We start from the raw sequence: 16,554 nt of genomic DNA on the forward strand, positions 1-16,554 counted from the left end.
AGAAGGCAGCAGTACCTGTGAGCCATCAGATAAACAATAAAAGCTTATGCAGGCAGAATTTATAATATTTGGCAAAGAGAACATGCTCAGAAAGTACACATGAAATGGTTATAAGAATCCGGTAATAGCTTTCCCCATTGCCCCACAATCTATGGTCCCTGGATTCTTTCCAGCACATTGACTGTCTGGGTGCCCCAGTCTAGAAGCTTGGGTATATACCTAGTGAGATTTAGTATGATGTGTGGACACACCCTCTGTTATGACAAATGGCACAGCTGAATGCCCTCCACCCTGACATCACGGCTTAACTCTCCAAAAACCACAGGAGGCCCCATGGAGCAATTGATATCATTGTTTGTGTTTTGCATGAAAAGAAATTTCTCTTTACCATTTATGTCTCAGCAATTGTACCCAGCGAACTAACCCTTGTTGAGGTCTCTTGAGGATGCCACCATAGGATAAGGTCTAAAATCCTTAATCCCAAATCCCAAAACCCAGAAAGCTCTGTAAACTAAGTTTAAGCCCCAAGCCCATTTGGTGGGAAAACCTGAGCCTATATGAGACAGGTAATGAACTCAGCTCCTGGTGGTGCACTTCGCTGAAGACCATACGACCATGGTTTACTATGAGAAGCTATCCTGACTCCCTGCCATGGCAATCTCATACCCTCCACTACAGTGATTCTCAACCTTCCCAATGTTGTGACCCTTTAATGCAGTTCCTCATACTGTGCTGACCCTCTCATCATAAAATTTCATTGCTACTTCAGCGCTCTGATTTTGCTACTGCCATGAATCCTAATGTAAATACCGGTGTTTTCCAATGGTCTTACATGACCCCTGTGAAAGGGTCGTTGGACCCCCTAAGGGGGTCACAATCCACAGGCTGAAAACCACGACTCTGATATGACACCATCCTTGAGGTCTCTCCAGCACAGGTGCTTTAAGGCTTCTCATGGAATAGCAGGTGGCTGTGCTGGCTCGTGTGGCTCAGCTTTACACACGCTAGAGTCCTGGAGAGGAGGGGCCTCAACTGAGAAAAATGTCTCCCTGAGATCCAGCTGTAGGCAAGCCTATAGGGCATTTTCCTAAGTAGTGAATGATGAGGGAGGGCCCAACCCATTAGGGGCGAGACCATCCCCCAAGCTTGTGGCCCTGGGTTCTATGGAAAAGCAGGCTGAGCAAGCCATGGATAGAGAGCCAGTAAGCGGCACTCCTTCATAGTCTCCACATCAGTTCCTTTCTAGGTCCCAGTCCTGTCTGAGTTCCTGTCCTGGCTTCCTTCGGTCATGGACTACAGTGCAAATGCGACAATCAAATCAACCCTTTCCTCCCCAGTTTGCTTTTGATCATGGTGTTTCATCACGGCAACAGTAACCCTAAAACAGGTGGCATTGAGCTTTAAGTCTGGAACATACCTGCAGGCTCATGTTTTGAGCACCTCTGATGCTATCTGGGGGTACCAGAGCCTTTCGGAGGCAGGGTCTAGCACTAATCATGTGGGCTCACGTTTTGAGCATTTCTGATGCTATCTGGGGATACCGGAGCCTTTAGGGGGCAGGGTCTAGCACTGACCATGTGGGCTGGCCTCCAGAGGATCCAGCTACTGCCTCGCTCTCAGTTTCCGTGTGCCGTGACGTGAGTAGCATCTGCCACAAGCCCTCACTGCTGTGGATTGAGCCTCTCTGCCATGTTTTTTCCACTATGATTGACTGAAACCCCCTGAACCCTAGAACCAAAATAAAATTTTCTTCTCTTAAATTGTTTCTGCCATATATTTTGTCACAGTGATGCAAAAACAGCCGGCACGACAGGCATCTGGAAACAGCAACGCTTACGAAGGAACTACTAGTGTCAGGAACTGCGCTAAAGGTTTCCTACCATCTCATTTAATCCTCACACAATCACAGCTTGAAGCCACACATCTGTCCCACTTTACCAATGGAGAAATTGAGAGCCCATGTCACAGCATATACATGGGAGAACTGGGGTACGGTCATCTTGATGAATCTGACAGAGCCAGTGGTAGGCAGAATCTATGACCCTTCAAGGCACATATTAAGAATCTATAGGGTACTGGAGAGATGGCTCAGTGGTTATAAGAGACTGGTTGCTCTTCCAGAGGACCCTGGTTCAATTTCCAGCACCCACATGGTAGCTTACAACTTCCTGTAACTCCAATTCCATGAGATCTGGACTCTGCATGCTGCACATATATATAGGCAGGCAAAACAACCATGCACATAAAATAAAAATAAACACATAAGTTTTAAAAGAAAAATGAATAATCCATAATGACTTTAGGTATACACTACCCTCTACTTATATTAGAGAAATAGAAGGAATACTATTTACATTAATGTGTGCTGCAACGGGGTGTGGAGAGAGGGAGTGGGAGACATGGGTGCTAGTTTAAGGAACCGGCTCATGAAATTACAAGACCTGGCAAATTTAAAAATTGCACAGTGAAGTTGGAAGCCCAGGAGAGAGCTGGGACTTCAGCTCAAGTCAGAGCCATCCACGTGCAGAATTCCCTGTGGTTATTGCTCTCCGAGGGCCTTCAGCTGAATTCATGAGAACCACTCGCAGTCTTCTGGACACACTCTACCAATTACACGTCAATCACATCTAAAACATATTTTCACAAGGACATCAAGAGTGGTGTCTTACAAACACCTGGCTACTCTAGCTTAGCTGAACTGACGTATAAAATTAACAATCATACTATTCTCAGAATAATCACAGATCCAATGACAGCCCTGGAGAGAGACAGAGAGAAAGGAAGAGGAAGGGGGGAGGGAGGGAGGAAGAGAGAGAGGTTCCTGACCACAGATCTCCTGTCCCTGATTCATGTAGAAAGTGCACTTGAGCAGACATATGTTAAGTACCTCTGTTTTCACCAAAAAGTATGACATCTATGGCGTGGCATCTTTTAGAACTGTTGGTTCATGAGTGACAATAAATTTAAAAAAAGCCATTTGGAAATGGGTTAAGCAAACAGGGAGTTTATATGCAGGATGGTAAACCTACCTGCACATCTCCCACCCACGGTGCTTAAAGTCGAGCAGTGGGGAAAACCTTTGCCCGTAACAGCCAAATAAGTAGAGTAAGGAACAAACAGAGCTCCTGGTGCTATAATAAGAACCACGAGCAAGGACACTTAACAGAAGGAAGGGTCTATTTGGTTTACGGCTTCAGGATAAAAGTCCATCACCATAACGGTGGGGAGGCATGGCAGCAGGTGGCAAGGATGGCAACAGGAAAAGGAAGCTAAGAACTCACTTCTTGAACTACAAGCACAGAGCAACAAGCGTGAACCACAACTAGACTAGACTCTAAAGGCCCAGCCCAGTGACATACTTCCCCAGGAAAGCCGCTCCTAAACTTCCCCAAACACGCTACTAACTGTTGAAAAGGCCGGCTATGGAGGACATTTACCATTCAAGCTACCACACTCCAAGCTCCTGAGGTGGAGCAGGATTCCCAGTCCTTTCCACCTCTGAGTTACCGAATAGCCTTTCCTGTTTAAAGTTACCAAAGCTGGCTTTTGTTGCTTACAAGCAAGAATCTAAATAGATATTGGTGGTGAGAAATGAGATCATGTAAATAGAAAACTGAGAATAAATAACTGAGGGGCTGGAGAGATGGCTCAGCATTATTGCTCTTCCAGAAGAGCCAGGTTTGATTCCCAACACCCACACAGTAGCTCATAACCATCTGTAGCTCTAGTTCCAGGAAATCCAACACCCTCTTTGGGCCTCTATAGGTACCAGGTATATAAGCGGCCCACAAACATACATATGTGTAGGCAAAACACATTCACATTAAAAAAAGTGTAAAGAGAAAATAAGATTAAATAACTGAATTAGAGCTACAAAGCAGGCGTAAATGTTACAAACTTTGACAATATATAATATGATAAAAACAAGGAGTTGGGGGTAGTTAATGGAAGAAGGGGTGCTAATTTTCTCATCTTTCATAGCAGGGAATTAACAGACACCCACCTAGATGGAAACACAGTTTAAAAACTATAATGACTCAATACTTCTCATAATCATTTCATGAGTCTGTGGACACTATTTTAGTGAATACAGATGAGGACACTTACATTCACTAATAACTGACTTAACCAAAGTCTAACAGATGGCCCAGTCAATCAAAAGTTCAGTAACTTGACCTGAAAGTACCAAGCATCATGCTAAGGACTTAGAGTGGTTGTGGTCCCTGCCTTTGTGAGACTTGCCATCTACCATGGGAACCAATGATGAGGCAAACAGAGCTAAGCATGAAACTATCACAGTAACGACTGCTGTGAAGAAAGATCAGGGTCTCTCAGAGGTCTGACCAGGAAAACAAACACTGGAGCAATTTCTAAAAAGGACTGGCTAAAGGGAGGCAGTTGAGGGGCCACAGGTAAGGAAGGGCAGAGGCTCAGGTAACGGGGAGGGTGTAGCAGAAGAGGAGAGGGAAGATGGTTGGAACCTGGGGACAGAAAGACAAAGATTCGTTTTCTCAAAGATTCGTTCATCACTGACAGTAGGTTGGAAGATGTGGAGGGAGGCTTGAGGGAGCAAGTGAGCTGTCAGGCGGTGGTGACAGGTGCTTGGCAGGGTAATGACCTGGCATGCCTGAGGTCTAGGGAAGGGCTGCCACCCAGTGCCAGCCTGTGAGACCCAGTTGTCCGGGTAGGTGTGTAGGCAAACCCCAGATCAGCATGTTGCCATGGTCATGTGGCAGAAGAAAGAATCCAAGCTATCTAAAAAACATCAATTATCCTGAACTCTGAATGAGATGATGAGGGAGAGAAAGGGAGGGAGGGGGCTGTGGATTATAAAGAAGGATGAACAATAGACAAGGATATGACAGAGTGGCCACGGCAGGGTAGTGACGGAATAAGGCAACTTCCGTCATGGAAAGTAGAGGTGTCGAGTACTGAGCAGAGCCGTAACTCAGGAAATGTGATCCGTGGCTTGGCAGCCATGAGAGCATGAAGGTGAAGGTCACAAAGCTGGTGTTGGATGGTCACCTGCTAGTCACTGGAACCATCACTTGTGGTGACATGTGTCAGGGTGACTGGGGACTGCTGTTGGCTAAAGCGATGTTCTCACAGAGACAAGACTGAAGGGTGAGCTCCAGCTCCTGGTCCAGAGTCAGTGGCTTTCCCCTATAACTGGGCTGGTCTGCTCTTTCCCGTAGGGGACTCATTTTGATTTCCTCAGGGTTCACATTCATAAGTTGCCCCGAGGAGATAAGGAGATCAGAGGATAAAGGGAACACAGCCTGGACACGTCCGCCCACTTCCAGGTACGGCTGAAGCCAGCAAAATTGAAGAGTTAGTGGAGAACAGTCTTGACAACTTCTGCTTCCCACAAAGATGCCTCTCTAGGGGGTCATCACAGTTCCTCATGGGATGTAGCTGGCTCAGGTAAGGCTTTGCACGGGAATGTGCTGCCTGGAGGCAGAATGAGGAAAGGACTAGTTAATGCGCCACTCTGGCATCCGTATGTGTCACACCATGTAAGTCTCTGCAGATTGCGTGCCGCACACATTCATAGTACAGACACCATAGATGGGGATATTTTTTTCTGACAAATTCCTGCAAATAACAATTGAGTGTTTTGTTTTGATTATCAATATGTTTTAACAAGTATCTAGCTGGCAGAAGTAAAATCACTTGAGGGAAAAAGTGAATTTCTTTCAGTACATATGAAGGTGTCACATAGACCAGCAGTAGCCCTCAGAACCATGGTGTCAGTTGCTGTCTTTTTGTTTTATCTTTTTTTGTTGTTGTTGTTGTTGTTGTTGTTGTTGTTGTTGTTTTGAGACAGGGTTTCTCTGTGTAGTCCTGGCTGTCCTGAAACTCACTTGGTAGACTAGGCTAGCCTCAAACTGACAGAGATCCGCCTGCCTCTGCTTCCCGAGTGCTGAGATTAAGGGCGTGCGCCACCACCACGCAGTCAGGTGCTGTCTTTTATAACATCTCTTGCCATTGATACACAATCTTAAGTAATAAGGACTTCAGAGGAAGAAAAGCTCAGGGACGTTCGGTATGTGATTAAGTGTCAACCACGTGCTGGAATGAAGCAGAGGACAAATGTTTATCCAATTAGCCGATTCCATGAGCCCCATGCTTTCCACTGTCTCAACATTGCCTCCACTAAGAATCCTCAGATGGAAGACACACTCACATCTCCCTGCTTTTACTGCTGCATACACTCTTCTGGAACACAACACACAACACACAACAACCGGTAGGTCTTAACTCTGTGCTCAAGATGAGGAGGAAATAGCCCCAGGGAGGTCGCCCAAGAGCACCCAGCTTAGCAGGCTGCCTGTGGACTGCCTCTTTCTCCCCTTTCTCATTTCGCACATCACCATTTCCTCATACCCAACCTTCCCGGGCATGAACACAGAACAGCCTCTCTCCTGTCTAGAACATTCTCTGTATCCCTTTAACACAATCATCATCATAGATCATTTACAAAGTAAATAAGGTAGCCATCATCTGGAAATACATCGGTGTCCCCAAAAAACAAATACATGAAGAGCAAGTCAGGAGCCAAGCAACAGCGTAACCTCACCGAATACGTTTTCAACTCTTCTTGTTGGAGCATGTAGTTTTCATTTGGTTGGCTTATGAATTTCACCCTAAAGATTAATTTGGCTCGCTATAAAGAGCATAAGAATTAATATTCAGTCAAGATATGAATCTTTCTTCATTTTCATTTTAGTGGAAATCAATTTGTTAAACTACTGTTGAGTGCAATTTGTTAGCCGTTCCCTCCCACTTTCCTGCTCCAGTTGAGGTATTTGAAAACATCGGTGTGAACGCTTTCCGTCAATACTCCCAGATTTATATAGCCGTCTTACGGTAACTGCTAGCTCTGAAAGCGTTATGAATTAAGCCTTGTGATACTAGATTTTATTGGTCTTATGCAACAGAGAAGAGATCATTTTTTTTTAAAGCTCACTACAAGTTTTGTCTCTAGAGGGCGGAATACAGAAATGACCTCTAGGTAGAAAGCAAGCCACCAAAAACCTGGTCATGGCCTCTATCAGAACTTTCATTAATGATGACATAATGCCTGACATAAACAATAGGGGTGATAATTCATAATCTTTCATTATTCAGGCCTCGGTAACAAAGGCAAGGCAGAGCTGAATAGCTCACAACACACAGCCAAAAAGCAAAGAGAGAGAGAAAAGGGAGTCTCAGGAAAAGAGAGAGAGCTCCCAGAGACACATCTCCCAGGCTCTAGTGACCCACTAGGCCCCCTAAAGTTTCCAGAACCTTCCAAGACAGTATCGCCAACTGGGGTCTGTAGGAGATGTTTCATACTCAAACAAGACCATAGCCCTCTGATCTACAGGCATGTCCGTGTTGTCTGTAGTTCATTTCCCAAAATGGTCATTAGGCAGAATACTGCACTAGCTCTGAACCAGGACTTCAACTAGCTCTCCACCCAGCTCTCTGTCTCTCCTCATCCCCCCCCTCTCCCTGACCACAATGACTGATAGCACAGAGAACCACAAACAACTTGAACACAGAGATGTACTGTCATAGTGCGAAGGGTCTGAGTTAAACGTGTCTGAAAAAGTCTTCTCCCTAAAGATGCCACAGAGGTGTCTGACCCAGGCCTCTCCTCTAGGTTCTGGTGGCTTTCTGGCAATCTTTGGTGATCCTTGGCTATGGTCACGTCATCCCAAGCTCTGCCTCTACATTCATACGTAAGTCTCCCTGTTTGTACATTCATACCTAAAGTCCCCCCCCCCTTTTTTTTTATAAGAACACCAATTGCAATGGTCTATTTTCTCCACTAATGAAATAACCAAGATATGGGAACATTATAAAGGAAGTGGCTTACTTAGCTCACAATTCTGAATGCTAAAAGGACCTGGGCAGGCACTGGCTAAAGCCAGGTGAAGCCCTTCCTGGGTGCCTTGCCTAGTACTAAAAGCAATATTAGGAGCAACCAATATGGAAGAAAAAACCACGCCACAAAGTCAAACCCAAGAAAACCCACTCAGGACTCAGGCTCACTCTCAAAGCCTAGGGATTCCTGTCCCCCTCTCCCACCTCCCACCCCCCCCCACCCCCGCCTCCGGAGATTCCATTCATCTGTTTAAGGGCAGCTACATCCTCAAGTTCCCAAACCTTTCACACCACGCTTGGCACTAAACATCACTTAAGAAACTTTGGAGGCCACACGTGAATCGTACCACTCTACCACCCATCTTGCTAGATTTGGAACATACCACAGACCACTGTGACTTTCTCTTAACTAACTACACTGACAAAACTGCTTTCAAAGGATGTCTCATTCTGGGCCTTGTGGTTTCAACCCATGAGCACAACCCAAGTTCACAATCCCTCAGTGTGTGCATGTCCTACCATCTCCCCTCTTACAGGTGAAACCACAGAATAATAACACCTACTCAGGCTTGTTCTTCCCTATCACAGAGTCTCACTGGAATACTCTTGCTTGCTTTCTCAATCTACCGTAAACTCTTTACTCTCTCTAGTGTGAGTTTACATCCAGAGCCTTGTATGTGCCAGATTAAGTGCCCTTCCATGTGGCTATACCCCAGTTCCCTAGGCTGGCACTGTGTTCTTAACAAGATTGTCAGTAACTATGACTTGGCATATTGTCTTACCTTTCATTCCGATTTTGCTAAATGTCTCCAAACCTGCAGAAACCAAATCCACTCCTCCTTCAGAAAATGCTCCCTCTCTTGGTGTCAGTTTCATTCTCTTCAGCCTCTTCTCTTCCTGTTTCCAGGTCGCTCTGCAGCATCCTCTGATGGCTGTCTGGGAATCTGTCCCATACCACTGGTCTTCATCCACCGACCCAAACTCATGCCATTAACCGCCATCTTCATGCTGACTCCCAGAGTCCGGGAGTCTGACATCCATCTCTCTCTCTATAGATAGATAGATAGATAGATAGATAGATAGATAGATAGATAGATAGATAGATATAGTTATAGTTATAGTTATAGTTATTGACAATCTTGCTAAGAACACATAGTGCCAGTCCAGAGAGCTGGGGTACAGCAACATGGTAGAGAACTTGACATGAAATCCAAAGTACCTAAAGTGAAACCTTCTTTCTCCTTTTCCTTTACACTTAATAATGACCACCATGACCTAGACCACTAGGTGACTAGTGGTCACCATGCCTTCTCAGCCCCTGACCCTAAACAGAAAGTCACATTGAACACATCTTCCAATAAAAGGCCTTGGGAACAAAACAGAAAAAGGAAAGCAATAAATGAACTTGGGAGGTTGGTAAGAGAGTTTCCTTGGTAAAGTGTTTGCCCCACAGGCGCGGCCCAACTTTGATCCCTAGAACCCACATTAAAAGGGTAAAGAGCTAGCCGGGGTGGTGTGTGTTTATAATCCCAGTCCTAAAGAGACAAAGACAAGCAGATCCTGGTTTCAGGACCAGTCAGATGAACCTCCTTAGTGAGGGACCTTGTCTCAAGAAAACATAGCCAGCATCTAAGGAACATTGTCCAAGCCTGTCCTCTGGGCTCTACATGAATGCACACACAATTATGCGCCCATCTGTTCACATGCTCCTACACTATCTGTGTACCTGGACACACACATGCACACACGCGCGCGCGCACGCGCGCGCGCGCACACACACACACACACACACACACACGCGCGCGCACACACACACACGCGCGCACACACACAGAGAAAAGGCCCTGGGAACGCGAGGCACATTTTAGCACAGGACTTGGCGAGAACTCTGAATAACTGAAAATCTGGGTTATCCATACAAAGTGTCCTAGTTTCATTTCCATTGCTTCAATAAAACCCACTGACAAAAGGCAGCTTAGAGGATAAAGGGGTTTATTTCAGCTTAAATTCCCGTCACAGGCCATCGCTGTGGGGAAGTCAAGGCAAGAGCTTCAAACAGTGATGTCACATCTACAGTTGGGAGTGGAGAACACTGGCCGCAAACATGCTGACCTGCTCGCTTGCTCCTCTCTCACACAGTTCAGGACCCCTGGCTGGGGAGTGGTGCCACCCACAGTGGACTGTGTCTTCCTACAGCAACTAAGTAAAGCCACCCCACAAAGACAAGCGCCTCTCCCCCGTGGACCCAAGGTAGATTGATCGCTTCTTGGGATTCTCTTCTGAGGTGATTGTGGGCCCTATAGACAATTGAAGCTAACATCACACAGGACTAACAATACACAAAAGTTCTCAAGGCTACAGGAGGCCCGGGAGGCAATGTTTCATCCTAACTTTTAGGAGCCCACCACGTGCTGGTGTAATCCCAGGACAGACTAAGAAGAAAAAGAGTACAGAACGGGAATTCCTCCTCTGCCCAGTGCCTGGTCCCTAAGCCTCTGCGCCTCTTCCCTGACACAGGGCACCATGAAGCATGTCACATACTAACAGTGCTATGGTCCTTAGGAGCCCAACGGAAATGTTTTAGTTTCTTTACGAATCAGAAGAGAAAAGAATCCAGTCTGGATTAGACTGGTGTATACAACCTTCCTGTTCTGTTCTCTTTCTCTGGTTACAAAGACGTATGTAAATTAATTCACACTGCAGCACTAAAGAGTGACCATTTAACTGGGTAACCATCCAAGGAAAATTTGCTTCCAATGTGTCAAAAACCAAAGAGAACATCCTTAATTGTTTTTTTTCCCAGCTGAATCTTCTTCTTCTTTTTTTTTTTTAAAAAAGTGTAGAGAGAACATGTGTAGAAGTTTTAGAGAACTTCAAAACAATGAGAGAAATGAAAATCACCTATAATGTCAGGGAAAGTCACTACAAATACCTTGATTTTTTTCAATATTCTTATGTGTGTGTATCCATACTCTCTTAAACAGTTTTATTAACATATAACCAAAGTTATGATCATCTTTGGTTACTTACAGTTTTTATGTATAACAAGTAAATTCCTATCACAGTAAATAACTTTGATTATTCACCCAATAATTTATATTTCTGTATAAAGACTTTTGTCTATAGTTCCAATTATTTACTTGGCATAAATGCATTTAAGTCCCATCCCCAGGACCACAGTTTAAAAAGAAACCACCTTTTAGTGAAACTGTAACCTGACACCACGGCTCCTCCAAGGGCTGGCAGCTGTAAAACTGATAAGCACAAACAAAGGAGAGGAGTAAGGCTGAAAGCCTTGGGGGCATTCCCAAAGTAGTATCCCCAGCAAACAAAGAGGCTTTCACTGAAGAAAGCCAGCACCTTCCTGCAGAAAAGACGCCGAGAAATGAGCTCTTGAGCTGCCTTATTTTATTTTCTTACAAGTCGTTAGTGATCATCCACACACACTCATGGGATGGAGGTCAGAGAACAACTCACAGGAATCGACTCTCTCCATTCATCCTGTGGGTTCTGGGGATCGAACTCATATTGTCAGGCTTGGCAGCAAGTACCTTTAGCTACAGAGCCATTTCACTGGCTTGGCGGGTGCGTTCTGGGTCTTGTTCAGTTCAAAGTCATGTTTCTTCATACACTGCATGTTCAAAACCTGGTAGAAGTGAAGTCTTCTGGGCAGTAAATTTTGTAATGTAAAAAGTAAAGTTGACTCTAGATCAACCCAAAAGGGTCGGTCAGAATGACCATGGGATTTTTGACTGACTCTGTGTAAACTCTAGATGCGGGGATCTATGTGAAACAAAAAGCAACACACGAGGGACATTTATAGTCACTTGGGAGTCCGGCAGTGCTGGCACATGACTTTAATCCCAACACTTGGGAGGCAGAGGCAGGCCAACCTGGTCTACAAGAGCTACTTCCAGGACAGGGTCCAAAAACTACAGAGAAACCCTGTCTCGAAAAACAGATAGTCACTTGGGTGTGTCACAGTCTTTTCTTCAGACACGGGTGATTTCTCTCTTTCAAAAGCCTTACCACCTTTAGGTTATGCTCTATGAGAGCAGGGAGCTTGCTCCGCGACCTTGTGGTCATCCTCGCCTGATGCTAGATTCCGCCCAGGCACTGTTTTAATATCTGTAACTTCACAGTGTCGTTTTAACATTTGCTGGCCTCAGGCTCCACTTAAATACAACTGTTGATTACTCTTTACCTTTCTTGTCAGATGAAGGGAGAGCAACAGAGAGAGGCAGAGACAGGGGAGAGGTCAGGGAAGGACACTGAACAGACTCCAGAGCAGAGTCAACCCAACCTAACCTGAGTTTTCAGCAGCTGAAGAATGTCAAATTCCATCAGTCTCTGTTGACTGCACTGAGACCTCGGTACATTTATTGATGTCACGTCTGGTCCTTCCCATTTAGTGTCAATATACAACCTTTAATCAATATTATGCTTTATATCTTAAAGTCCAAAGAATGTAGGTAAAGTTGTTATGCGTTTGTAACTACATATAAGTTGATTAGTAGGTAAAGCTCTTGTCTGTCACGTGTAAGGCCTTGGGTCCAGTCGCCAGCATCTGCCAAAAGAAAGGAAAAGAGCATGTAAAACTTCTCTGCACGTAGACCCTCACACCCCAAGTCATTCCTAGACAGACGACCCTTCCTATTCTAGGACCTGGCTCCCTTCAACAGTCACAGAATGGAGGTGTGGCTCTGTTGGAGTAGGTGTGGTCTTGTTGGAGGAAGTGTGTCACTGTGGGGGTGGACTTTGAGTTCTCATATAAGCTCAACACCCTGTGTCAGTTCATCTCCTGATGCCTGCAAGATGTAGCGTTCTCAGCTCCTTCTCTAGCACCATGTCTGCTTGCATGCCACCATGTCCCATCAGGATGATAATGGACTTAACCTCTGGAACTGTAATGAGCCACCCCAATGAAATGTTTTCCTTTATAAGAGTTGCCATGGTCATGGTGTCTCTTCACCGTTAATGTAGAAACCCACACTAATACAGCGTGGAAGCTGCCAGAACAGCTCCGGGCTCAGCTCTGCCACTCCTTCACTTTGCAATGCTAAACAACTTTGCTCTCCGTGGAATGAGTGAAGCAATACCGAGCTTTGGGCTGCTTGGGATTTAAGGGGTGAATGGAGAAAGGAATGTAGCTTGGTGGTGAGCATTTGCCTGGCACACATGAGGCCCTGGGTCTATCCCCGGCACCACACACATAAACTGAAAAAGAAATAAATCGAGTGAGTGCAAGCAAAATGCCTGACTTGGAACCTAGCAAGAAGTGGAAGCCTGTGAGTAACGGCCACTAAAGGTTTTTTATTCTTTTTCATGAGTGCACATGTGCACACATGTGTTGTGTATTCGTGTATGTGTTTGTAGGCATATGAGCACACAAATACAAGTAGGTGCACATGTACATGTGTGGGGTGTGTGTAGTGTGTATGCCAGTATGTGTTTTATGTATATAAACACACAAATATGAGTAGGTGCACATGTACATGTTCGGGAGGCATGTGTAGTGTGTATCCATGTGTGTGTTTGTATCTGTATGAACAAACAAATACAAGTAGATGCATATACATGTGGGGGTTTGTGTGTGTAGTGTGCATGTGTTTGTATGTATATGAGCACACAAACATGAGTAGGTGCACATGTCTGTGAGGGGGGAATGAAGATCTGAGGCCACTCCCTGTTTTCTTAATTGCTCTCCACTTCATTCGCCTAGGCAGAGTCTCTCAACTGAAGCCCGAACTCTCTGATATGGGCAGTCTGTCTAAACCCCTGCTCTGGGGATCCCCTACTTCTGTCTTCCCACTGTTTGGATTCCAGTCAGATTGTCACACCCACCTAGCCTTTACCTGGGCTCTGGAGACCCCAAATACAGTCCTTATGCTTGTGCAGTCAGTGTTTTGCCCCCTAAGCATCCCCCCAGCTTTCTACTGAAGCTCCAAGTGTTAAAGGAGTTGCTTCTTTTTAAATAAATCATATCTGAAACCATGAAGCTCATATATAGTTGCTATTTAGTAAATGTCAGGCAACAATAAAGTGGTGCCTTTTCAGGATAAGAGTCATTAAGATTTTCTTACACTGATGTTAAAAACATCAGTCATTAGACACTCCCCCCACACACATATTTGTTTTCATAATGCAAAGGAGAAGAAGCAAAAAGGATGAGCTCTATTTGCAACCTATGACACGTTTTTAATCCTCCACTCTGCACTCCTCTTGATCACAACACCAGGTCCTGAAGATGGACACACACAGACACACACAGAGAGAGACGTACACACTCACATGCATACACACACAATACAGACATACACTCACACAATATACATACATGCAAACACACATGCATACACACTTCACAGAGAGACATATACAGATGCACATGCATGCACACACTACACAGGCACACACACAGAGAGATGTACACATTCACACACATATACAAACACACACAGTAATATACACACATACATTCACAGAGATATACACTCACACACAGAGACATACATACATACACACACACACACACACACACACACACACACACATATTTTGCTTTATTCTGGTTCAGTTTTTGAGACAGGTTCCACTCCTTCTATTTATCCAGGCAGGCCTTTAACTAACTACGTAACCCAGGCTGGCCTCAAACTCCAGATCCTCCTGACTCAACCTCCCAAGTGCCAGGATGACAGGCGCATGTCACTATGTGTGGCCAACACTCCACCTGTTAGATGAGTTTCTATTCTCACACAATTGACAGTGTTACAAAATTCTCTCTGCAGCCTTTACCCCTGCCTTGCCCTGCTTCCTTTGTGGTGGCACACAGAATCACACAGATCTCCAATGGCAATAGTATATTGATATACCAAAGTGAGGAATGCTACCAGCTAACCATTGCCACATTTTCCTAAGAGAGCACAATATATGGGATATTCATTTCCTATCACTGTCCACTCATTTTTATAAATGTCATATGAAAGAGTAATGGTAATTAGTTTTTATTTTTTTTAATATTTATTTATTTATTTATTATGTATACAATATTCTGTCTGTGTGTATGTCTGCAGGCTAGAAAAGGGCACCAGACCTCATTACAGATGGTTGTGAGTCACCATGTGGTTGCTGGGTATTGAACTCAGGACCTTTGGAAGAGTAGGCAATGCTCTTAACCACTGAGCCATCTCTCCAGCCCCGGTAATTAGTTTTTAAAGCGTGAGAATGAGGAAGCCAATATCTGAAGTAGATAAAAGTGAAGCCTTGAACACGGTGAGAAAATGGCAACCCTGCTAGTGACAACCACCCCAGCCTAACAACCAGGGTCACTGCCACTCCTGACAGCCTTGATAAAACATGTACAGAGTCTGTCACAGTTTAGTGAAGGCCTTCCAACCATCTACTGCACAAGATTAAAACTCAGCTTCAAGAGGTTGGTGAGATGGTCTGGTGGTTAGGAGCACCTGCTGCTCCTGCAGAGGACCGGGGTTCAGCTCCCAGCACCTACACTAACAGCTAACTAACAACTGTCTGTGACTCCAGTTCCAGAGACTCTGACTCCCCGTTTTGGCGTCCAAGGGCACATAACATACATAAAGACGAAATACTCACACATAAAGTGAAAATCAAAATTAAAAAAAAAAAAAACACTCAACATTCACACATTGCCCAGATTATTCTGGTCATACCTGTCAATCTCTGGCGTCACAGCCACTTTCTCCTCCCACCTCCTGCCAGGCCATTTTCTTGTCGCCATGAAGCACTCCACAGCTACTTCAGTCCTCCTTGGATCCCTCGAGAACACAGACGTTGGCCCCTTGGTCCCCTCTCTCTAGTCTTCCCATACAAAGTCACATCGCTTCTCATACTTTGTCCAGGTCTGTGTTGAAATGCTATCTCTTTGGTCTCCCTGGCCGCCCTGTGGAAGTCTGGATGCTTCCACCTCCCTTCTTCTCTCTCCAGGTCCTGGTTGGTGTTTGTTGGTTTGTCAATGTCTCCATAAGACTGGCCTGTGGAGCATTTTCTCTTTTTAATACTTTTATTAATATTGATTTACATGCACGTGTGTCTGTCTGTATATGCGCATGTTTCTGAGGCTAGGGTCATCCTGTGGAGTCGGAGTTACAAGCAGCTGTCAGCTGACTGATGTGGGTGCTGGGAATTGAACTTAGGTCCTCTGCAAGAGCAGTGCATGTTCTTAACCACTGAGACATCTCTCCAGCCCCAGGGAGCATTTTCATAATTAGTGACTGATGTGGGAGGGAGGTGCCATCCCTGTGCAGGGGTCCTGGATAATACAAGAAAGCAGGCTGAGTAAGCCAGTAAGCAGCAGGCCTCCAAGGCAGTGGTTCTCAACCTGTAGGTCCTGACCCCTTTGACAAACCTCTATCTCCAGAAATATTTACATTATGATTCATAAGAGTAGCAAAGTTACAGTCATGAAGTAGCAACAAACATAACTTTAAGATTGGGATTCACCACAACATGAGGACTGTGTTACAGGGTGGCAGCATGAGGAAGAGTGAGAGCCCCTGCTAAGGCTTCTGCTTCAGTTCATGCTCCGACTCTCTCGGTGATGGAGTAAGATGTGGAAGCACAGCTGAACTACACCCTGTCCTGCCCAAGTTGCTTTTGGTCATGGTGTTGTATTACAGCCATAGAGAGCTAATGAAAACAGTCCAC

The 16,554-nt window shown here is 45.1% G+C and overlaps 1 long non-coding RNA gene across 1 annotated transcript in view; it reads right to left on the reverse strand.

Moving 5' to 3' along the window:
* Positions 1-16,260, reverse strand: part of LOC146893833 (uncharacterized) — a 72,306-nt gene extending 56,046 nt beyond the window's left edge. The window contains exons 1-3 of the long non-coding RNA XR_015738565.1: positions 15,561-16,260; positions 12,181-12,439; positions 8,655-8,921 (exon numbers count right to left, since the gene is read on the reverse strand). This is a non-coding gene — a long non-coding RNA (uncharacterized LOC146893833). The remainder of the gene's footprint in view (positions 1-8,654; positions 8,922-12,180; positions 12,440-15,560) is intronic.
* Between the last annotated feature and the right edge of the window lie 294 nt (positions 16,261-16,554).

The sequence above is a fragment of the Myodes glareolus genome, chromosome 8 (assembly GCF_982192425.1).
Source record: "Myodes glareolus chromosome 8, mMyoGla1.1, whole genome shotgun sequence".
Classification (NCBI taxonomy): domain Eukaryota; kingdom Metazoa; phylum Chordata; class Mammalia; order Rodentia; family Cricetidae; genus Myodes; species Myodes glareolus.